At 55.8% G+C, this 24,503-nt stretch overlaps 1 protein-coding gene across 14 annotated transcripts in view; it reads right to left on the bottom strand.

The window, feature by feature from the left end:
* JAKMIP3 (Janus kinase and microtubule interacting protein 3) overlaps positions 1-23,829 on the bottom strand; it is a 138,846-nt gene extending 115,017 nt beyond the window's left edge. For 5 of the 14 annotated variants that reach the window (XR_009493050.1, XR_009493051.1, XM_059882124.1 and 2 more), the window contains exons 1-2: positions 10,281-23,175; positions 1,308-7,497 (exon numbers count right to left, since the gene is read on the bottom strand). The gene's annotated coding sequence lies outside the window, so the exon portion shown is untranslated. Of the gene's footprint in view, positions 1-1,307; positions 7,498-10,280; positions 23,176-23,725 lie in introns of those variants that run through there. The other 9 variants (XR_009493052.1, XR_009493053.1, XM_059882131.1 and 6 more) reach the window with 5 other exon arrangements.
* Positions 23,830-24,503: the final 674 nt, after the last annotated feature.

Below are 24,503 nucleotides of genomic sequence, written 5' to 3'. Positions count from 1 at the left end.
TCTGCTTGTCTCAGGGCACGGGTCCCTGGTCTGGGGCTGATGCAGAGCTCATGCTATCCCCTCCCTCCTGCTCCCAACCAGCTCCCCGGCCACAGGGCCACGGCCGGTGGTCCCACGTTGTCAGGCAAGGTCTCCAGGTGGGGGGTCTGCCCAGCACTGTCTGCATGGGAACAGGACCCAGTCTGATGTGTGCGGCATTTGGATTTCATAAGCGAGCCCTCAAGTACTCCCAGAGCCGGGGATGGACGGCTCGGACACGCCTGCGCCGGCCCACGTGGCCCTTGACCTCTACCAGGCAGATGTTACCGACTTTCTGAAACCCCGGGGCAGCTCAGAGGCTGACCCCGGGTCAGTGGTGCCGTCAAGATGAACTGAAGTCTCACTGTGGCCGGCTTTACTCTCTGCTGTGCTGCTACTCCCCGCTGGAACTCGGGGAGCACTGAGAACAGCCGGGCAAAGGCCCAGAGCCACCGTGAGCATCCTCAAAACTGCAGCTGGGACCTGGGCTTTGCACCAACGGCAGAGTCAAAGGCAGCACTGTTTGCAGCTGCTGTCCACGTACACAGCTTCCCAGCGAGCCCACTCACAATCCAACACGTGTCAGAATCATTTCTGTTTGGCCTGTGACGGTCTTTCCACTGAGCCTGACCAGCTCCACTCAACTGCTGACGTGGGGAGACCGAGGCACGCTCAGCAACACCCGCTTCTTTCAAGGAAAAGTGCTGGAAATCAGGCAATAAGCTGCTGTCGCCCCCAAACACGTGGAGTCCCTTGCAGGAGAAAGGATGTCGATGGATGGACTGTGGTTCTTGATTAAGTTTTAAAGAGAAGACCCCATCCCTCCACAGGGCAGACAGATGGCAAGGAGGGAGCCATAAACATGCCTGTTATTAAAAAAACAAAAAAACCTGGCCCAGGAGCCCCCCTCAGACCACCCCACCCCCAGGAGGAGGGAGCCGGGTGCTCGCCACACCCAGCACGGAGACGCACAGCCCCCCACCCACCCCCACCCCCATGGCTGCCCAGAGACCGGCTCTGGCTCCCAGCAGGGATTCGCCAGCCGGCTCCCCAGGCCCAGCCCTCCCCCAGATGCCGCAGGAGCAGAGGGCGGGTGGGGCCCTCGTCCTCTGTGATGCCCTTTGCACACGTAAGACGACTATCTGGCCCCTGCCCCCCCTGAACTTTCCAGCTACATCCGTGTGCACGCTGAACACAGGAGCCAGCTCACACGGGAAACCCGTGCAGAAAGCCCTCAGCCCCACCTGAACACGGCAAAGCCCCCGCAGCGCTCAAAGCGAAGCACTTACACCCGAGCCCCTCCGGTCCGCGGCCTCTCCTCCGCCTTCCTCTGACCCCGGGACGCTCTCTGCCGCCTGTGCAATCAGCTCCCCGGGTTCTGTGACTCAGCAAAGCGCGGCTCCTCTTTTCAGATGGAATTTACCATGCTGACTACATCCAGGGGGAGGGACCAGCTCCTATCGTTTCCAAGCAGGATCGCGAGCTCTCCGGAGCAGCTCAGAGATGCTACCGGCAAACGGCCGCTCCATTCAGAGGCCGCGGGGAGGAGGCGGTGGGCAAGCGCTGCCTGGCCTGCCCGGCCGGCAGCTTCTCTGTGTTCACGCAGCCGGAACCCTAGACTCGGCAGGTCTGGCCACATCCTCCCGGGAGCAGACGGTGACACTGGAGTGCTCCTGCCACAGTGCTCCCCTCCGCGTCCAGCGCTCCCCTCCGCGTCCAGCGCTCCAGGACAGCGCCCGCCCCCTTACCTTTAGAGAACCCCCCTAGATTCCATGCAGCTGTAAGGTCAGTAATATGAATGGAGAAGGAAATGGCACCCACTCCAGTATTCTTGCTGGGGAAATCCCAGACAGAGGAGCCTGGAAGACTACAGTCCGTGGGGTCACGAGAGTTGGACACAACTTAGCAACCAAACAATAACAACACTATATGAATGAACTTCCAGCTTGAGGGTGCTTATGGTGAGGTGATAGGAGGGATTAGGATCCGTTAAGCTCTGAAAAATGAAAACACAGATGAGTTCAATGCAGCCAGGTCCACCCGTGCGACGGACGAGCGCGCGGGCTTGCCCTCTCTCAGCCTGGCCGCCTTCCGTCACGAACCCAACAGGAGCAAGCTGGTGCTCTAGAACAGGCAGGGCCTCAGGGCTGTCCGAGCTTCAGGGCACTCGGAGTCCAGCTGCTCTGACTGATCAAGGAGACAGGACTGGGCTGCCGGGGGCCTCACATGCTGCCCTGCAGGACAGACACTGCGGCCACGCTGGAGTCCAGGTGGGAAACCAAGGCACCAAGAACTCAGGTGATTTGCCCAGGTCACCCCGCTGGCAAGTGCTGGGGCCATGATCCAAGGTGGGCGTGGAGAGAGGAGGGCGGCCCTGGGGGCCAAGATGCAGACCCCACGCCCTGCTGAGGGGCACACGGGGTCCGGACACAGGATCGCCCGTTCTGTGGGGTCTGCTCAGGCCCAGCTCAGGGCGGCGTCCATCCAGGTGGGAGGCAGACCACACGTGCTTTAACTGGGAAATGGGACTTCGAAGAATGCATCCCGAGGAAATTATCATGGTGCTTGTACAGATTTTATGTAACAAATACTTTCACAGCACTTAGCCGGCGCCAGGCACTTTAAATAGAACCCAATTAGGGATGATTATGACAACGTTGCCCATAACACACTGGAGAAACCTCCTCAACGGAAGCCTCCTGAACGTCTGTGCCCAGTCGCTGAGTTGTATCTGACTCTTTGTGACCCTGTGGACTGTAGCCTGCCAGCCTCCTCTGTCCATGGAATTCTCTAGGCAAGAATACTGGAGTGGGTGCCATTTCCTTCTCCAGCGGATCTTCCTGAAAGTCCAGTGACAGGTGATTTACATGAATCACGGATGGACACGGGCCACGATGCGGCGGCGCCACGCAGCACGGCCTGAGGCTCTGCACTGAAACAACACGCTGCTAAGTGTGTTAAAAGCCGGCTGAGAAAAGTGTGTACAGTATGATCACGCTTCTACTTTTAAAAATAAGCATGTGCATTAAAGAGAGACACATACAGCAATGGAATAGAACAGAGAGCCCAGAAACAGGACAGAGAGCTCGCACACATGTTCAAACCACTTTTGACAAGGGTACCAGCAGCATCCACGAGAGAGAGGACAGGCTTTTCAACGAGCGGTGCCGGGAAAACCGAGCATCCGTGGGAGAGGATGAAGCTGGACCTCACCTCACACCATATGCAAAGATCAACTCAAAACGAAGGAAGGACCTAAACGTAAGATCTGAAACAATACAACCTTTAGAAGAAAATACAGGACACAAAGCTTCACAACGTTGGACCTAAAAGTGATTTCTTGGCTATCAGGTAACAGAAGGAAAAGTAGACAAATTGGACCCTCGTGAACATTTTTTAGAATTTTGTGTATCAAATGACACTATCCACAGAGTAAAAAGGAAACCCCAGAATGGAAGAACATATTTGCAATTCATGTATGTGATGAAAGATTAGTATCTAGACTACATAGAGAACTCCTAAAACTCAACAACAAAAAAATAGCCAGATTGAAAAATGGACAAAGGTTTATAGTCTATGGGAACTTGAATAGAATTTGTACCCTGCTGTTGTGTGAAAATTGTATAAGTCTTAATTGTGTTGAACTGGTTCATAGTGCTTGTCAGCTCTATTATATCCCTCTACTTTTCTATTTATTCTATTAATTTTTGAGAGTTTGATATTGAAACTCTGACTGAAAATCATAGTTTATCTACTTAAAAAATTGTAATATACAGTAGAACTATATGTAACTTTGTTTTGTATTTTTGAAGTCTCCTGTAAATGTGTTATTATACTTTAATAATTTAAAAGATGAAAAAATTAAAAATAAAAAAATTAAGAAAGAATGGGAAAGGGCTTGCATTTCTCTAAAGGTGGACAGACAGCCAATAAGCCTGTGAAAGGATGCTCAGCGTCACTGCTTGTCAGGGAAAGGGAAAGCCGCTCAGTCGTGTCTGACTCTTTGTGACCCCTTGGGCTAACACAGTCCAGGGAATTCTCCAGGTCAGAATACTGGACTGAGTAGCCTTTATTTCTGCAGGGGATCTTCCCAACCCAGGGATCGAACCCCGGTCTCCCGATGCAGGTGGATTATTTACCAGCTGAGGCACAAGGGAAGGCCAAAAATACTGGAGTGGGTAGCCTATCCTTTCTCCAGCGGATCTTCCTGACCCAGGAGTCGAACTGGGTTATCCTGCTTTGCAGGCAGATTCTTTACCAACTGAGCTATCAGCGAAACCCAAGATATCACCCCACATCCATAAGGATGGATAGTACTAAAAAAAAAAAAAATAAAGCAATAAACGAGTGCTGGCAAGGATGTGGGGAAACGAACCCCTGAGCACTCATGGCAGAAATGTAAAACGACTCAGCAGCCGGAACACAGTATGATGGTTCCTCAAAGAAATAGAATTACCATGTGATCCAGCAATTCCACTTCTAGGTATACACCCAAATGAACTGAATGCGGGGTCTTGAGATATTGTGTCTCTGTGTTCAGAGCAGCAAAATTCACAAGAGCGAAAAGGTGGAAATGCCCCCAGACGGATGAATGCATTAGCAAAGGGTGATGTGTACACACAACTGAATGTTATTCCACCGTGTGCCACAGCTGGATGAACACCGAGCACATGATGCTAAGTGAGACCGTCCAAACCCAACAGGACATATCGCAGAATCTCACTCATACGAGGTCCCTAAAAGCAGTCAGGCTCAGAGAGCAAGTCCATGGGGCTCCAGGGGCTGGGAGGAGGCGGGGGAGGAGCCACTGTGTAGCGGGAGTGGCTTTCGTTTTGAGAGATGCAAAGGGTCACGCAGGTAGGGTGGTGACTTGCACAGCCACGCGGGCGTGTTTACCACCACTGAGCTGCGCACTTCCCTGGCAGCCCAGCGGTTAGGACGTGGTGCTTTCACTGCTGGGGCCTGATCCCTGGTCTGGAAACTAAGATCCTACAAGCCACGTGGTGTGGCCAGAAAATAAATGAAGTGGTTAAGATGGTAAAATTAATATTATATGCATTTTAACACAATAAAAACATGGGGGAAATGTGTGCATATATATATATATATATATATATATATATATTTGTGTGTGTTGAAGTCACAGAAAAATAAAAAGTCTGAAAGTGCACACACCAAAGCATGAAATGTCTCTCTAGGGTGGGATCTCAGGGGATCTGATCTCAGGGGAGCTCACTTTTTGGCTTGCATCTTCCCGAATTGTATGTAACTTTTAACAGTGAATATACGTTTATTTTTGGATTCAGAAAATATTGACTTTCATTTTCAAACACACCTATACGCATGCTTTATGTCATGCAGCAAATTCGTCCTCTGCCCACAGTTCTCCTCCCGAACTCGGGGTGCGGGAACAAGGTCCTCTCCGAAGACCCCACACTGACTGAGGGGTGAGGAAAGCGTTACTGAGGACCAATGAATTTATGAAACGTCAAGAGAACTTTATTTAAATAGCACCTGTTTTTCTAATCCTGAAAGTAAAATGTGCTAATTATAGTGAATTTGGAAAGTAAAGGAATACATGAATAAGAAAATAACTGTCCTTCCTTGAGGAGCTGAACTTTGGTTGGTGGCTTCAACCCAGGCTCTTGGAGATCCCGGAAACCATGGCTGAGCATTCAGGACAGAGAGGGGCTGAGCGGCCGCAGGGTGCAGCGTCCAGCTCCTCCGAGTGGCCACACAGCACCCAGCAAACCCGAAGCCCACGGGCCTGACCGCTGGCCGCCCGCCCGGCTTCCACATTTCCTCCCCAGGCCTGTGCTGCCGGCTCCGCGGGAGCGCTGGGCTGCTTCAGATTCTTCCCAATCCGGGCCCTGCTGTGCCCGTCTGAGCTCCGGATGCCCCTGCTCCTGCCAGCACCTCTGTCCCACTGCCCGGCACGTTCAGAGCCAGCTCGTCTGCCAGTGACCCGCCCCCCGAGCCCACTGTGTCTGCTGCAGCGCTGCCCCCCCAGCCACCTGCTCTGAGGTCCCGCCCCCTCCCCCGACACGAGTGTGCATCCGTCGTCACCATCACTGTGGCACGTGTTTTGAAAAACAGAAATGGTATCACATGGCTCGCATCCTTTTGCAATTTTCTTTCTTTCAATCAGTGTTACTTCCTCCAGGCTTATACACACGGGCTTGTGGGTCTTCATTTGTTTTCACTGAACCTGCCATGTAGGAATAAAGCACATCACATACTCATCCCCACCCCACCCCTCAATGCAGAATAAAGTCTGTTCTTCCAGAAAGTGCTACTTGTGGACACCCTCGTGCATGTCTGAGGCCCACCTGCTCAGACGTCTTCTAGCAGGGGTGGGAGGGGGTGACTGGGGGAGCGGAGGCCCCCTGACTCACGGCTGAGAGGGTGTGAACCGCTCTTGGAGCAGCACCCAGACCACGTAAGATGACCATCCCCCGGGGCCTCACCAAGCCGACGGCTGCTCTGCGGGGCTGGCAGGAGAGCTTGCCATTGCCCTGCCTTGCGTTTCCCCGATACACACACGAGCTTGTCTTTGACAAGCCGATCGTGGGCCAGGTCTGTGCATCGTGGTCATCTGACCCTTCTTCCATGCTTTGTCTCCCCCGCGTCGGTCACCCTTCATTGCTTGGAGGGAGCCCATTACACACTCTGGTCAGTATCCTTTGTTGATGGCACAATGTAACCAATGCATCTCTTTTTTCCCACGATGTTCTTGCTTCTTGCTGAAGAAATGCTTTCCTAATGCATGAAGACGTCCTCCCAGGCTTCCTTCTGAACATCTCACCAACTTGCTTCTCACGGGGAAGCCCACTGGGCATGCCGTCCACTGCTGCTCTGACGGGTCGGCCTGGTCCACTCTGGCCTCTCATGTCCGCAGACTCTCGGCGGCCTGTTCCCTTGTGCTGACCTCTTGGTTAATCTCTGCCCTGAAGCCCTTCTCCGCTGCCTTGTTGTTCTTCAAATTTGGCCTCTCTTGGCCATTAATTTCTCTTTGTTAATTTGTCCAGAGCAACGAAAACCTGGTTGGACTTTGGTTGAAATTACATTGAACTTATGGATTAACCGAGAGAGAATTCACACCTCTTTGACACTGACTCTTGTTTTACATGGACATAGTACAGTTCTCCACTTACTTAAAACTTTTAAAAATGTCTTTGTGGTGTCATTTTCTCTGAAAGGTTTTGCACAACTTTTGACACACTTACTCTTCATGCCAAGCGTTGGAAATGTCTGCTGCCCTCACGAGAGGCATTTGCGTGTGTTACCATCCCTGCCATGCATCACCAGTGAGGAGGTGTGGATAGGAACACTGTGGATTTCTTTATATCCACCTTGTGCCAGCAACTCACTGAAATTCCTTTAGTTTCCACGGGAGGGCAGTTCTGTCTCTTCCTTTCTAATCTTCATACTTTCAAGCGACTTCTCCTGTGTTCTTGTGCTGGGGGGAACTGCCACACACTGTCGAGGAGAAGTAACGACATTAGCATCTTTGTCTCACATTCTTTCTTGAGGAGCAATGCCTGGTCTGTCATCGCAAACCACATTCGCTGCAGGATTTTGGAAGGTTCCCTTTATCAGGTGAAACAGGGCATCTGTACTCCAAAATTTGCTAAGTGGACGGGTTTTTAAATTTGCAGCGGGGTGCTGCCCTTTATCAAACCCTTCTACTGGGTCTGTCAGAACAATCACACTGCTTTCTCCCTGATCTCCCAGAGCCCGCCTGTGTCCGCTTCTGCCCACCCACTTCAGGGTCACCTGCCGGAACCCATCTTCCCATTCCTCCTGACCGGGAGCTGGGGTCACATCATTCCAAGCCTCAAACTAGGGCGAGGCACGGACTGGGCTCCTCAGGGTCTCCTGAGATGTTTCCCCACAGGAGGGAGAAGACTCACAAGGTCCGGGTCACCTCACGGGGCCACTGGGCCCTTCAGTCCACGCTCAGGAAGGGTCTGAGTGTTGTGCGAGGCCCAGTCCATCCAGCTACATTTTGCCTGCTCTCTGCTTTCCCACGAAGATGCAGCTCCCTGCCCCGGGAAAGCAGCCCCTCTCCCCACCAGCAGCAGCTGCAGTCCTGGGCTCCCAGCAGGGTGGGGGAGGGGCAGAGGGGGCAAGTGAAATTTCCTCTCCTGGCTCCCAGGTCGACTGAGACTGACTGCCCTCTCCCTCCCTTTCTTTCTCTTCACCCTCCCCTGTAAAATGAGCCGGGAGAATTCCAGTTGCTTCCATCCCACGTTCAAGGGCGTGGAAGAAGGAGAGTCTCCCTCACTGGCTGCCTTGCCAGCAGCTCCATTTATCTCAAGCAGCAGCCCTGCCCCAATACACAAAGCTTTGAAAATGTCCGCTTCCCTCTGGCTCTGGGGTGGGGTCAGATTTCTCCTGGGAGCTGAGCCCTGTGGGTGAGCCTGGCAGGAGGGGCGGGTGGGTGGGCAGGGGTGGAGCCTGGGGGTCCTAGCCTGGCCCCCTGCTCTGAGCCGCAGCTCCAAGAGCCCACCTGCCTCTGCTGGCGGCCACCACGTACATCCTGAGGCTGCTCTTGCAGCACTCTGAAGCCTGACAGCTCCAGTGCCATCCCCGAGGTCAGATGGTCTGCAAGGCTGCCCTCCAGGCTGGGGAGGGACAGACACAGAGGCCAGAGCCTCTGGCCCTCCTTCCCAGGATGGCTCGATCGTCCGCGTGTTGCCACGTACAATGCCGTCTTTATTTAGAAATACATGAATGCTGAAGTTTTCAGAGTCCATCCTGGTGAGCACGAGGGACCATTCACACTTTCATCCTCAGTAAACCTCCCTCCCTAGAAGCAGAGAGACTCAGTCGTCTCAGCTCAGGCTGGAGATGGGACACCCCCTCCCGCGGGCCCAGGGTGAGCCCGCACGGACGCGTCACCCAGGCCACCACCCGGCCTGCTCCTGGAAACTGATTTCTGTGTCCCCTGGGCCTGATGGCACCAGATGCTTCCAGAAGAAAGCTCTTGGGGAGGAAGGGCTCTCCTCCCGCCCACAGGGAGGGTCAGCAAAACCGAAGTGTGTTCTGTGTTCTAGCCAGGGCACTGCTGCTGAATCCCGTGCAAGACAGAAGCCAAGGCCTTTTCATTGGCGGCTGAACGAGTCCTCAGGATCAGGCAGGAGAGAGCAGTCACTCAGGAGTGTGGACCTGAGCCATTCCCACCCCAAGAGCCAGGGGGAAAGAGCACCCCGAGACCGAGGACACCGGCCTGTGAATACAGAGCCACAGAGGGGCCCCCCGAGCTGGCCGGGCAGCTGGTCATGGCGGAATCCAGGCCAGAGCTCTGCTTCCGAGTGGTCCTCCCGTCAGGACCAACTGCGACCTCCCAGCAGCCCGCATCCCGCCCCACAGCTTCTCATGCGATCCTGTTCCCCTTCCCACACTCGCATCCACAGGGCAGCCCGCGCCCACTGCGTGCTGCGGGGTCTCGGAAGCACCTCCGTGGCTCCACCTGGTGGGTCCTGTGTCTCCGAGCTTCACCTCCTGGGCGTGTTTGGGGCACTCCCTCGGGGAAACAGAGGGAATCAGCCTCGCGCCCTCCACCCTCCCGAGGCCGCACACACCACACACCTGGGGCCCCGGCACACCTGTGCCCCCGTGCAGGTAACACAGCCATGCACCTCAACTAGTTCCAGAGTCCCTGTCAGCCACAGCGTCAGAAACAAGCCCCTTGGGTCCAGTGGTTCAGACTCCCGCTCCCAATGCAGGGACCGCACGTTCAATCCCTGGTTGGGGAGCGAAGATCCCACGTGCCACGCAGCCAAATTAAAAAAAAGAGAGGGAGCAGGCGGGAGGGAGGGAGGCTCAGCGGGGAGGAGACATGTGTACACGTGCAGCTGACTCACACCTCTCTACAGAAACTAACGCAACATCATAAAGCAATTACCCTCCAATTAAAAACAAAACCAACTTGCTCTCGTAATCTTATAATTTGGAAATAAAACACGGTTATATGTAAAAATAATAATAAAAAGAGAGAAAGAAGCTAATTCCTCGGCCCCCCTTTTCCGTTTCCACCCACAGCTGCCGAGCAGGTCCCTCACCCGGGGGCTGCCCTGCACCTGGAGTCACCCCTGGTCTGCAGCTGGGCAGGCCACGCCCCCTGCCTACTGCTCTCACGAGGGTCCGAAGCCCACACTTCCCATCAGGTAGCCCCGAGGCCCTGTGGTCAGTTACCCAGGGAAGGGTGGGTGCGGCTTACACGCAGGGGTTTAGCACATAGCTGGCCGAGCCCCTACCTGGCCTGGGAGCGGCTGGAGCATGGTCCTCCTGCTGGGGCGTCCCTGGCGCCCCCTCCCTGCGCCTGTCTGCCGAGGACACAGCCCACTGTGCCGAGCGCTAATTGGCTCGTTTCATCTGAAGCCACGGCGAAGAATAGGCGCATTCACTCTGGGCCAGTGAGGAGGACGTTGTCCCAGGCTGGGACTGGACAGACGCCCCTGTCATGGGGTTAAAAACACAGGACACAGCTGCCCTTGTTCCCGCCGTGGGTGCCCAGCCCCCGGGCCCACAGCCAGCCACACGGGGAAGCGGGCAGGGAGGACACACGAGCGCTGGGGGGACAGCAACACCAGCAAACGCTGCAAAGTCCCCTGGACTCCGCACGCACAGGGCAGGGGAGGGGGACCCCCGCAGCCATGCGGGTGCCTCAGGACGGCTGTTCCCCAGGCACCCCCAAACCCCGCTGGCAGGAAAGGGGTTCCTGCTCCACAGACTACATCCCAAATCATGAACCCCACATCCAGACCCTGAGAAGATGGTCATAGACCGAAACCTAGTACCAAGAAAATACAGGACAGACTGACGCGCGAGGCACCCCTCAGTGCAGTTCAGTCGCTCAGTCCTGTCTGACTCTTCACGACCCCATGAACCGCAGCACACCAGGCTTCCCTGTCCATCACCAACTCCCGGAGTTACTCAAACTCATGTCCATTGAGTTGCTGATGCCATCCAACCATCTCATCCTCTGTCGTCCCCTTCTCCTCCTACCTTCAATCTTTCCTAACATCAGGGTCTTTTCAAATGAGTCCGTTCTTTGCATCAGGTGGCCAAAATATTGGAGTCTCAGCTTCAGCATCAGTCCTTCCAATGAATAGTCAGGACTGATTTCCTTTAGGATGGACTGGTTGGATCTCCTTGCTGTTCCCTCTCCATAGATGCCAAAGAACACTGCAGAAAACTGTACTAACCGTCTCAATGCTAAGATGCATGTTTATCCCACTGAACTACCTGGTCATACCTGCGGAGAGGTCCTTGGGCATGGAAGGGCCTCTGTCCATCCTGCCATCACCTGTCTCCTCACCCACCCCCACCTCAGTCTGGAAAAACCTTCCGTCTGTGGGCAGCTTTGCTGAAGACCCACAGTTCAGTTCAGTCGCTCAGTCGTGTCCGACTCTTTGTGACCCCATGAATTGCAGCACGCCAGGCCTCCCTGTCCATCACCAACTCCCGGAGGTCACTCAAACTCATGTCCATCGAGTCAGTGATGCCATCCAGCCATCTCATCCTCTGTCGTCCCCTTCTCCTCCTGCCCCCAATCCCTCCCAGCATCAGAGTCTTTTCCAATGAGTCAACTCTTTGCATGAGGTGGCCAAAGTATTGGAGTTTCAGCTTTAGCATCATTCCCTCCAAAGAAATCCCAGGGCTGATCTCCTTCAGAATGGACTGGTTGGATCTCCTTGCAGTCCAAGGGACTCTCAAGTCTTCTCCACACCACAGTTCAGATGCATCCAGTTTCGTGCAAAGCCCAGTGGCGGTCGTGTCCCGAAGGAGGCGTGGGAACAGGTCACCGGGTGGTGCTCCTGCCTGTGGCCCCTCCAGCAGCGCCCCCCCCACACCTGCCAGGTTCAACCGGTGTCTCCTCTGGGGCGGAAGCTCCATGAAACCGTGGTGCCCTCCTGGGTGCCCCCCACTAGCTCCTGGCTGCACACGGTCTGGGGGTCCCGGCTCAGGGGCCGAGGCCCAGGGGGGACACACGCCGTGTGGAAGGACTCCCCCCAATTCGGAGCGTCTTCACCTACAGGAACTGCCTCGCAGCAAAACCCCTGGAGTCAGCTGGTTTCGACCTGGAACATCCGCTCTTGCGCCAGCGAGCAACAGGGATCAGCCCGGGGATCCGAGAGTGGGCTCTAGTCCAGCCGTGGGTGTCGGCCATGAGGTCGGTCCTCCGGGAGACGTGTGGCAGAGGAATTGGGCAGGTCAGGAGTGGCTCCTGGTGAAGACCCACCAGCAGACTCTCATTTCTTTTGTTTTAATAGATATATAGAATTGTATTGATTTATTTAATTAGACCATGCTGCGTCTTCCTTGCTGTGCAGGCGTTTCTCTAGTTGGGGTGACTGGGGGTTACCTCCAGTCGGGGTGAGCGGGGTTACCCTCTAATTGGGGTGAGCGGGGTTCCCTCCAGTCGGGGTGAGTGGGGTTACCTCCAGTCGGGGTGAGCGGGGTTACCCTCTAATTGGGGTGAGCGGGGTTCCCTCCAGTCGGGGTGAGCGGGTTTCCCTCCAGCTGAGGTGAGCGGGGTTCCCTCCAGCCGGGGTGCGCGGGCTGCTCTTGTGGAGCACGGGCCTCGGGAGCTCAGGCTTCAGTGGCTTCAGCTCATGGGCTCAGTAGTCGCAGTTCCTGGGCTTCAGAGCCAAAGCTCAACAGTCGTGGCGCATGGGCTTAGCTGCCCCATGGCATGTGGGATCTTCACGGACCAGAGATCGAACCTGTGTCTCCTGCATTGGCAGGCAGATTCTTTACCACTCAGCCTTCTGGGGAGCCCCAGACTTTAATTTCTGACTTTATCTGTTGCTTTTAGAAAACAGTCCCTCTGTTCCTTCAAGGTTTTTTTAAAAGGCCCTCCTCTCCCTTACTACATGGAACGAGAGTGTGGGCAGACCTGGTGGGCAGAGAACCAGGAAGCAGCTCGTTTCCCCCTGCTGACCAGGGTCCCAAGTGCAGATGGAATTTTTTTTAAAAAAGAGAGAGAGAGAGTGAAGCCGGAGCAGGCATTAATTAAAACTCAGGCGGCCGGTTCGCAGGGCTGGGACCCGCCAGTGGTGCGCCAGCTTGCTGGCAGCAGGTGCGCCGGCACGTCCTTCCGTCTCCTTCCAAACCTGACTTCATCGCGGCCTGCGGGCTTCTTGGCAAAGCTTTGCTTTAATCTCCTCCCAAATGTTGCCAGGAAAAAAAAAAAGATGTTGGATTTTAATTGATTCAAGCCATTTCTCAAGCCAACTGCTCTAAGCAGCACTTCTCAAGACGAGTCACCCACACGTGCGAGCGGCCGTTTCCTCCCCACAGCGTCCTGGGGACGTGCTCACTGGCACAGCACTCCCGGTGGAGCAAGAACGTGCGGCTACCTCCCAGGGAAGAGTCTGCTCTTCCCACCTGCCGCTCTGGCTCCAGGAGGAAGAACAGGCAAAGTAGACGGCCGCAGTCCCAAGGAGTCTGCCTCAAGGTGGCCCAAAGCAGCCGACGCCCTGCAACCCAGGCGGAGGGCTTGCCTGCGTCCTCAGCGAAGGTGGGGGTGCAGGGCTCTGGAGGGCCTGGTTTGGAGCCAGGGAGAGGGTGCTGTCTGTGGTGCTGAGTTCTCCCACCTCTTCCCAGCCTCACTCCCCGACCACGCCCAGGGGCGAGCTGACCCCACCCGAGCAGATGCTGCAGTCAGCGCTGCAGGTCCCTGACTCACATCTGGCTTTGCACGTTGGCCCCGCAGTGGCTTTGTCTGGACTCGTCCACACCCCGCCTGCCCGCCCAGTCAGCCCAACTGCTCTCCCACCCTGTGTCTGCCAGTGCCCTAAGCTCTGGCCGGGCCTCCTGGTTGGTCTGCGCCTGTGGGATGGGAGGCAACAGGAACATTAACCCAGAAGCTGCTCGCTGAGCTTGTCCACGTGGGAAAGCTCCCTGATGGCTCTCACACAGCCACCCCCCTTTCTGAAGCTCTTGGGGACAGCCCCTCCCGGGCACGCTCCTCACATTAGCTGGACTCTCCCCAGAAGCCCTGCTGGTTTCTCCAAGCCGTGGCTGACGCAGCACTGGCGCTGGGGTGAGCAGCTGTTTCAGGGCGCACACACCACACCCCCTTCCAAGGGTGCGGGCTCCTGGTCCACCCAACATCGTTTCAAGTGTGGCCTTGAAGCCGTGACAACGTGACCTCAAGCTTGAGCCCCACTCCACAGCCAGCTTTCTGTTCATGGCTCCAGCCTGGACAGAAACCATCATCTCCAAACTCTGCAACACTCCACAGGGGCAAAATACGGTGTCCGAACCTTTTCCAGGTAATGGTGGGCTGGTTAGGTGAGAATTTACTCACTTCCCATCTAGAGTCAACAAAGATCCTGAGAGGCCAAATTCCAGGGCCCGTCTGGACAGAGAGACAACCCATTATGGAAAGACTAAGGCAGCTTTCACCTACAGCCAACAGCTTCTGGGAGGAGAAGGAGAATGGACCTGCTCCAGGCCCGGGGGGTGGGATCTCCCTGGATACCTTCCCAGGGCTAAGAGAGGGCCAAAGGGCTAACCGTCGGGGGCAACCATCGGGGGCAACCATCGGGGGGCCACTCGAAAACCATGCTCACCCCCATTGCCCCCCACCCCAGACCACGGGGCTCAGAGGGTCTGCCGTGGACAAAGCAGCAGCTGCAGCAGGACGCCCAGCCCTGAGGGCCCTGGACAGCAGAGGCCTTGCACGACGTGTGACCAGCGGGCAAGGGCATCCAAGTGGGCAAGCAGTCCCTCTGAGAAGGGCTTGCTGGTCTGAGGCCTCAGGGACAGTGACGAATGCGCAGCTTGCGAGCCAGGGAAGCCAGGGGCAGGTGAGCAAGAGACCCGCACCACCTTCAGACCCAGAATTAACAACTCTGATTACAGAGTACTGGCTTTTTCCGTGTTTTAAACAGATTTCAATTTTTGGAGCAGCTTTGGGTTCACAGCACAACTGAGCAGAGCAGAGTGTCCCCAGACACCCTGCCCCCCCAAACTAAAGTCTCGTTCTTTTTTTTTTTTTGGCCCCATCATGCAGGATCTCGGTTCCCTGACCAGGGACTGAACTCAGCCCATGGCAGTGAGAGCACTGAGTCCTAACCACTGGACTGTCAGGGAAGTCCACGGTTCTATTTTTCGCTTTTTTTAAAGAAATAAGTTAGAACCTTGAAAACAACTGCATGGAGTATAAAACAATGAGGCATGAGGTCCGAAACCTGAATAAAACAGAGAGCACTCTCAATAAACAAGTATAAAGCTGGACTTTAAGCCCAACGAACACCTGATGGCACAGGAGTGAATGGGTGATGGAAGATGACCTGGAAATGAGCACAGGGAAGGCAGGATGCAAGAGAGGCGAGAGGGGCAGAGACAGGAGGAGAAGGTGTCTCAGGAGGAAAAGGAGGCGAAAATCTCAGACGCAAGATCTGTGCAGATGTGACTGGGAAGTCTCTGAAATTGATGAAAGACAACAATCCAAAGAGTCAATGTATGTCAAAATCTAGACTCATCATGATGAAACTTGAGGAAAAAAGAAGCAAAGAGAAAATAATAAAATCTGCCAGAGGAAAAAAGCTTCTGTTCAAAGGAAGGATAGTTAGACAATTGACCAACTTCTCATCAGAAGAGCAGAAGCCATGAAACAATGGAATAAAGGAGTAAATGTGCTTTAAAAAAAAAAAAAAACCTGCCAAACAAGAATTCTATCCCCAGTAAAAATATACTTCATCCTCATTCTTCCTTTTTTTTTGGGAATTGTTTTGGCTGTGCTGCACAGCATGTGGGTGTCAGTTCCCCAACCAGGGACCAAGCCCGGGCCTCGTGCATTGGAATCACAGTCTTAAACACTGGACTGCCAGGGAAGCCCTTTCACACTCATTCTTGAAAGAAAAAAATGTTCAGACCAAAAAAAAAAAAAAAGAGAAATTGAGAGTGGATGCCGACACTGAAGAAAGGAAAGGAAAGGATTAGCCTCAGGATGTCTGGTCCCTGTGGAGCTTCCAGAGGCCAGGAGAACAGAAAGGCAGCAAAGTGCTGACTGCCCGAGGAGCTGTAAAGCTAACAATGATCTCCAGGGCTGCTGCAAAGCAGACAGATGAAAGCGAAATGCCAGACAACAAAACATCAAAGCTGCCAGAGCGAGAAACTGAGGCGAAGTAAGTATTCCGGGCCCTAGTATGACCTGGGACGAGGCTCTGGCTCACTGCAGCCTTGGTAAGTTAATGCTGCTGCCAGACTTCCCTGGTGGCTCAGCGGTAAAGAACCTGCCTCCCAGTGCGGGAGACCCGGGTTTGATCCCCAGGTTCAGAAAATCCCCTGGAGAAGGAAATGGCAACCCACTCCAGTATTCTTGTCTGGAAAATTCTATGGGCAGAGGAGCCTGGTAGACTATAGTCCATAGGATCGCGAAGAGTTGGACAGGACTGAGCAACTTCTCTTCACATTGCCCAAACAAAGTGCATGAACACGTTCTGGTTTAGGACAGCCTTCTTACCTCCCTGGGGCCACGTGGTCAGGAACGAGGACAAAGCTGAGCGGGGATGGGGGTCATTCCTGCCCCTGGCAGTGTCTGGAGTGGCTGCACCCCCACTAGCCGCCTGCTCCCACTGCCTAGGTTGTGAGGGGTCTGCTTTGGGCAGGGGATGAGAGTGCAGGTTCCCTCACCTGCTACCCATGAGGTGGCTATGCCTCAGGGTGGGCACCCCCAGAGTGAGCCTGCTGAGAGAGCTCTGCAGAGGCTGCTGGCTCCCCAACACCTAGCCCAGTGCCTCGCAGCATCACAGTCTGGCCCCATAAGGGGCCCAGACGCAGCTTCAATCTGCTGCCCTTATCTCCAAACCACCACCACTCCCCGCTAAGAAACAGCACAGGAGCCAGTGAGGGTGGGACAGAGACTTAGGACTGGGGACTCGGAAACCACCCGCAAGTGTGAACCTCGAGACGGAGCGGGCCCCCCAGGGTGGAGGCTTGGTGGGGCAGCCAGCCTGGACCAGAGGATAAACACATTTGCAGTTCACACGAGAAAAACAATGACAACAAAGGAAAGCCCTGGCATAAGCACAGCTCAGTGATAAATGGCAGCATAGAGAAGATCCACGTACCTGGGTGCCCAGTCGCCCAGTCGTGTCCGACTCTCTGCGACCCTGTGGACTGCAGCCCGCCAGGCTCCTCTGTCCATGGGATTCTCCAGGCAAGAACACTGGAGTGGGGTGCCATGTCATCCTCCAGGAGATCTTCCCACCCAGGGATGGAACCTGCATCTCCCGAATTCCCTGCATTGGCAGGCAGATTCTTTTACCACTGAGCCAGCTGGGAAGCCTGTACATGCACCTTATATCATAGGTCAAAAGCTAATATATAAGGAACTTCAGAAAATTGAGAAGAAAAATCCAAACAGGCCCAGAGGAAAAAAAAAGGAAAAAATAGGCAAGAGCTTTGAATAAACTGCTCACATAAAATGAAATGCAAATAGTCTTTAAATGCATGAAAAGATGCTCAACTTCACTCACGGTAAGAGAAATGCAAATAAAATACACTGACATCACCATTTCTCCCCTACCTGGCAAGCCCCCAGAAGTTTGACAACACTGTCTGTTTTGAGGCTGTGAGAACCAGGCTGGTAGAATGCCACACAACAGGCGGACTCCTGGGGAGGGGGTTTTGGCAACATGTAGCAAAAGTCATTTTACACAGTCATTTTACTTTTGGCCTAGAAATCCCACTTCTAAGAATCTAGTTAAGATATCCTCAAAAATGTATGAAAGCCATGTGCGCTCAGGCATATTCACAGAAGAACTGTTTCTAGCAGCAAAAGACGGGAAACACGCAGATGTTCGGGGACTGAGAGCTCAGTGTCGAGGCTAAGATCCAGCCCCTGGGGGAGTGCTGCACAGCGGAGAACAGGATCAGGCAACCCCCACACCCAGTGAGCTGAGATCTGCACAGACTGGGCACGGCGATAGCACAGCCGGGCACAGTGGGTCCCTTCTCCCCCGAAACAGGACGGGGAGGCAGAAATACACACGCACGGCCTGTATGATGGCCGACTGGAAACATTAGCTGAAGACGACTCTAAAGGACTCCCCCGGTGGTCTGGTGGTTGAGAATCGGCCTGCCAGTGTTGGGGGCACGGGTTTGGCCCCTGGTCTGGGAGGATGCCACGTGCTCCGGGTCAGTTAAGCCTGCGTATCTCAGTCGGTGAGCTGAAGCCTGAGAGCCTGTGCTCCACAAGAGAAGCGACCGCAATGAACAGCCCATCTGCCGTGACTAGAGAAAGCCTGCGTGCGGTGACAAAGGCTCAGGGCAGCCAAAAAGAAATTACCAGCAGAGGAGAGAGAAGGTGGTTAAAAAGGCAAAGGTGTGTTAAAAAGCACACAACTAAAAGAAAACTAAATGAGCATGAAGGGAAAGCAAAGCCAGTCCTAAAAAGTGAAAGCAAAGTGAAACAGATGAACTCGGTGAATTAAAGACAAAAAGAAAAGCAAAGAAACCAAGCCTTTTTAAACCAGCCACAGTGCTTTAACACATTGATATTACTTTGAAACAAGTAGAACAAAGTGAAGAAGTAACCTTACACAAGTCATTAGGAGCCAAGAATCTCAGTCGAAGAGAAAGGAGATGGAAAAATAAAGAAATAATTATCTGCAGTTTTAAATTTGAATTAAAAATTTCAGTATAAAATCATGATATATTTTATGTTAAAATCATTTCCGGTCTTGTCCTCTGGCAATCCGGGAAGTCGAGACCAATGCAGAAGTCACGAGCTCCCCTGCACCCAAGTGCCTGGGGTTTTAGACATTTCGCTGAAAAGACCAGGCGCGCCCAGGGAGAGTGGTGATTCCAGCCTCTGCAGCACTCGGGCCAGGTGAGCCCTGCAGACCAGAGCTGGAGGAGACGGTGCAGGACCACAGGGGTCTGGAGCCCCGCAGACCAGAGCTGGAGGAGGCGGTGCAGGCCCACAGGGCTCTGGTCAGAAGGGTGCAGGGAGAACACGCAGGAAAAGATGCGTGGACTCGGGGGCCGGCAAGTCTCAGAAAAGACACAAAAAGAAATAACCACACACACAGGTAACAACATACACACACACAAAACCTGGTCAGTCACACTTTATCAAATGTAACACTTCTGCTCATCGAAGGTCCACTTAAGAAAACTGGGAATTTCCTGCGCGTCCAGGGGTTAGGACTCCGTGCTTTCACTGCTGACGCGCGGATTCAATCCCTGGTCAGGGAACCAAGACCCCACAAGCTGCGTGGCACAGACAAAACAAAACACGGAAAAAGAAGAGGGGAAAGCAACGGCACGGAGCTAATACCGAGAGCTAAAATCCAGGGAAACCTGCCACGCGCAGAAAAAGACCCGAAACCTACGCGTCGCAAAGCCGGTAGTGTGTGCCTAGAAGGATAAACCCGGACCAGCCAGCTGTGAAACGTTTCCAGTAAAACTGCTAGACTTCAAAGCCAAAGGTAAAATCCCCAGGGCCTCCAGGCAGAGAGGGCGGAGTCGAATGTGACCAGTGTCACGTAAAACCAACACAGAAACAAAGAAACATTGGAAAACGTTTTTTGAAAAGTTAAAACCCCCCACACACAAGACCTCAATGAAAGAAACCATGAACCAAGGACTTTGGAACTAGCCAAGCCGAGAACATCTTGTCGTTCCAGGAAGCGAGAGAGAAATGAGAGGGGAAAAAAAAAGTAACTTTAAAAAAAGGAAAAAGAAAAAGACGGGGCTGTTGGGAGCCCAGCAGCAGCCTGAAGCTGCCCATGAGGCTGGACCGTCTGGATCCTAACCCACAGAGCAAAGCCGTCTCTGTGTGCCCACAGATGCGGACAGACAATCAGGGAAACGGACGCGGCGAGGACAAGGCTTCCCCCGAGGAGAATCCCACCGGCGAGGAGAAAGGGAAGCAGGGCCGGGGGCCCGGCAGCAAAGAGCGCGGCCGTGGCTCAGATGCAGCATGTGCGGTGCTGCGCTGGTGAGTCAGGACCCAGGGACCAGGGACCAGGGTTTGTGCATCTCAGAGCATCTCCCCAAGTGTGCACCGACCAAGAAAGGAAACCGGCAGGGCAGCTCAACATCACTGTCAGCGAGCTGAGAGGACACGGTGACCTCCAGACACATTCGTGAAGCCAGGCGCGTGGGCACCGGGGGGCGGGGGGCAGGGGTGCAGTGGGAGGTGTCTGGCTAGAAATGCACATCACACTCCCATCCCAAGAAGGAGCAGGGAAACTCACATCAAGGAGCATGGTGGCTCAGACGGCGAAGAGTCTGCCTACCATGCAGGAGAACCCAGTTGGACCCCTGGGTCGGAAAGATCCCCTGGAGAAGTGAATGGCAACCCACTCCAGTACTCATGCCTGGAGAATCCCATGGACAGAGGAGCCTGGCGGGCTGCAGTCCATGAGGTCACAGAGTCAGAGATGACTGAGGCACTTTCACTTTACAAACAACCAGTCGGCACACAGTTCATAGAAGCATCAACCTTCATAAGAGACAAGGCAAGGCTCCGGAGGGCCACAGACTGCAGGAGACCCCGGCAACAGAATGGGGTTGGGGGGGGTCCTGTGTAGACCCCGGGACAGAAAAGGGGGGTCAGTGGGGAGCTGGGGCCGCGTGAGGAGGCCTGTCTCCTGGTGAACCGCACAGGAGTGCCAGTGGCTGTCCCGGTTCTGAGCACGAACTACATGAAGATGTTGGCGTCAGGGAACCTGAAGAACTTGCTGCTTTTTTTGCCACTTTTCCGTAAGTCCAACATTAGTTACATGTAAAGCTTCAAAAAAATATATCTGGAACATGTACACCAAGGGAGCCTCCTCAGAGAAAGGGTGAACTCCGCTCAGCTGTGTCTCCGAACCCCTTCGAGGCAGAGGCAGGAGAAAGTTCCCCGACCTCCCCCACCCCTAATCACCCCCAAAGACCGCCATCCCCACAGACCATCGCCTTAGGGGGCACGGCTTCAAACATGAACTTGGGGGGACGTAATTCAGTTCAAGCAGGACCGTGAGCGCGCAGGAGCTCCTGTGCAGGTGTCAGCCGGGAGCAGGACTGATTATCTTCATCATCCTTATGTCTGATTTCAGAATTTCCTTTCTAATCAGGGAGTGGGGGAGCCAAGGGGGTCCAAGCGCTCACCTGGTATACCTGTGAAGACGTGGGAGTGGCCCATCACACATGGGGAGACTTGCAGAGGGCCCCCAAGATCCTGCAGGAGCTGAGGGGACCCAGTGCTCATCTGTGTCCTGGAGGAGGCCAGTAAGGGAGGCCCTGGCCTGCAGGGTCTTTGCTGGATGCTGCTGTAGGGGACCTGGCCGGCCTGACCGCCCAGCGCCACGGAGGGAGCGGGGGTCCAGGTCAGCTTGCACAACGCACACCCGTGTGACGGCCTGAAGACGCCTATTCCAGGGGCCAGTGGGCCGGGAGGCTTGACCCCGTCACTGAGGTCAGCCACAGGCAGGTCACCCTCAACAGGAAATGCTGGCTGGGCCTTAAGGACAAGCCCTCACACCTTTGCCCTGGACTGCCTGGCACAGCATGGTACTGGCACTAAGTCCAGGTCACAGCCGACCGAACCCTGATAGGAAGGGTCCAGGCCCAGGGCCCTGCCAGGGGGCAGGGGGAGCGTGCAGGCCAGGCAGCTCTGCTGGGAGAGGCGGTCTTCAGAGCCCTGCGCCTGGCAGCGCGGAGGGGAGGGCGCAGGCTGGGGGAGGGTGGAGGCCCAGGCGGAGGTCCCATCTCTGGACTGTGCCTGAGAGACGCGAGGCACGCTGCTCGTCTGTGACTCGGACAAGGGCCTCCTGTGCCCCAGGCTCAGGCCCCTCACTTCTGGAAGGTTCACTGTGAGACAGTCCTTCTGCACGTTCCAGCTCCTGAGGACGTGCCCCGAGCCTGGCTCCCTGGCTGGACCCCCACCCTCGGGCCTCTCCTGAGTCCTGCAGTGCCCTCCTCTCAGGGTGACACCTGAACACAGGAAGAGAAGCCGGGGCGGCGCCCAGCGCGCAGCAGGGCTACGCAGTGAGTGGCCTCTTTAGCACGATGTCCCTCTTCCTCACTTTTTTCTCTCTTGCGACAGTTTTTACGGTTGAGCCACGTGCACAGTTGCCCAGACCCTGCAAGTATCATGAACGCAAACTTAGGGTTTTGAAATCCCGGACCCGGAGGCTTGCTGATGGTGATGCCACCAGCTGCCTCCTGAAGGCGCACCAACCTTCTGGTGACGTGTTCTGGAAACGCTCAGAGAAAGTGAAAGTGTTAGTCACTCAGTCGTGTCTGACTCTTTGCGACCCCATGGACCATGTAGCCCGCCAGGCTCCTCTGTCCATGGGATTCTCCGGGCAAGAATACTGGAGTGGGTTGCCATGCCCTTACTCCAGGGGGTCTTTCCCCTCCTAGAGATGGAATCCAGGTCTCCCACATTGTAGGCAGATTCTCCACCGTTTGAGCTACCCAGGAAACACTCGTTAATACAAAGGAGAAATGTTGCTCCTTAATACAAGAAGGTCTATCTGCCATAACTGTGGGGGAAATACTGTAGGTATTAATAGTTGCCAAATCGAGTCTTAATTCAGGGACACAAATCAGCTTTCAGAGATGCGCAAAGGGCTAGGAGGGTCCCAACCCCCGTGTTTACTCCACTCTGAGCCCAGCAGACACCCTGCCAGGCACCTTTCCCTCCCCCTCCCCAGGTGGGCAGTGGTCCTCCACCCAGGTGGGCGGTGGTCCCCCCAGCAGGTGGGCGGTGGTCCTCCCAGCCCCTGACAGCTGGCGGTCGAGGGGCACTTCCCATTACCGCTGTCCTGCACCTCAGAGCCAGGACCTGCGGCGTCACCCAGGCCCCTGATACCTGCAGACAACAAGCGGTAGAGGCTCCCGCGCGCCCGGGCAGCGCAGGAAGAGGAAAATGAATCAGAACCTAAGATGCGCAGCAGGAAGGAGCTGCTGAGAAGCGGATCCGCTTCCCCCAAGACGCAAGGTCAAAGGGAGAGGCAGGTTTTTCTAGGAAAACTGGAGGCCGGCGCCTCCTCTCTGGCTCCTGACAACCAATCAAACCCTTCATTCCGCAGCTTCCGATTCTGTGAGCATCCGATAGCTGCGTCGCCACCCCCGGAAACGGGAACGCAAGAGGTTAACAACTGGACAGAAAAAAAAAAATTTTTTTTTTTTGCCAGGGCCGCGCCTTCCCGAGGTGGGCGACGCGTGAACGCTGGAGTCGAGGCCCCCAGGGACCACCTGCGCTCCCACCCAGGCCCAAGAGGCCGCGGCGCAGTGGGGCCTGTGCGCCTGCCGCCGGGCCCCGCCGGGCCCCAGGAAACAAGCAGGGCTCAGAGCGGTGGCCGAGGGCCCGCGGGGCGCATGGAGAGGCAGAAAGGACCCCTGCTCCCCGCGAGGGCGCCTCGGGGGCGCAGGACCCCGGCCCGCGGGATGTCACCCCGCCACCCTGCCAACTTCGGGCCACCCCCGGAGCCCCTCCGGATCACCCCAAGGCCACCCCAACCAACCCTGGGCCACCTTACGGCCACCTGCAGACCACTCCCATCCCAGCCCTGGTCCACCTCCGGGCCGCGGGCGGGGACGAGCGTGCGCTGCCGGCCCGCCACCCTGCAGCCACCCTGCCGCGCAAGGCGCAGGGGACTCACGGTGCCAGGCGCGGGCGCAGCGCGGAGGCCCGGCAGGGTCGCGGCGGCGCGCGGGGCCGGGGGCGGCCGGGGCTGCTCACCGAGGCTCCCCGCAGGCGGGCGGCTCCGGGGCTCCGGGCGGCGGCGTCCGACGGCCCGGCTCAGCCATTGCAGTGGCGCTGCGGCGGGCGGGGGGCGCGCGTCACCGCGGGCGGGCGCCCCAAACCCCGGCGCTCCCCGCCCTCCCCGCCCCGGCGCGCGGCCCCGCCACACCCCCGCCCCACCTCCTCGCCTCCTTTTCTGCCCCTCCGAGTCCTTTCAGGGGCAGGTCTGCGATCTGTTAAAATCGGGAGACCTCGTGGCCGAAAGTAACGCGGCTGCGGCGGGGAGGGCTCCGTGCGGCCCGCATGCCGCAGCCGGGCGCGCGGGTTCTTGGGGACGGTCGGCGGGGATCGCTCACCCGCACTTCAGTCGGAGAGCAGCCTCAGGGGATGGTCGCACATGTGTGTTTAACCTTCATTCTCGGCAGCCCGTCTCCAAATGCTGCCTGTCCCTGCTCGGAGGAGGGAGAAGTGGCTTTTGGAGCCTCGTGGAGAGCAAATGAGCCCTGGCTCCGGGCTCGGATACCCAAATCAGTGGTTAGGCCGCGCCTCCGGGGCCCCCTGGCGCCAGGACCCCCTCCGCCGCTCCATCCTCCGGGGCCCGGAGCGGGGAGCGGCCTCACCCCCACTTCTTGGAGTTGCTGGAGAAAGCACAGTTAACAAACGTGGCAGGAAGGGTGAATCGTGTTTACCGAAACCTGTGTACAGGGGAAAGCTCCCCGGTGGGACGCGTTCCTTCCCCGGATGCCAGGACATACAACTGGCCGATGCTAGCGTC

This window comes from Bos taurus, chromosome 26, assembly GCF_002263795.3.
Source record: "Bos taurus isolate L1 Dominette 01449 registration number 42190680 breed Hereford chromosome 26, ARS-UCD2.0, whole genome shotgun sequence".
Classification (NCBI taxonomy): domain Eukaryota; kingdom Metazoa; phylum Chordata; class Mammalia; order Artiodactyla; family Bovidae; genus Bos; species Bos taurus.
The sequence above is the reverse complement of the archived record's forward strand: the minus strand, read 5'-3'. Positions and strand labels throughout refer to the sequence as shown.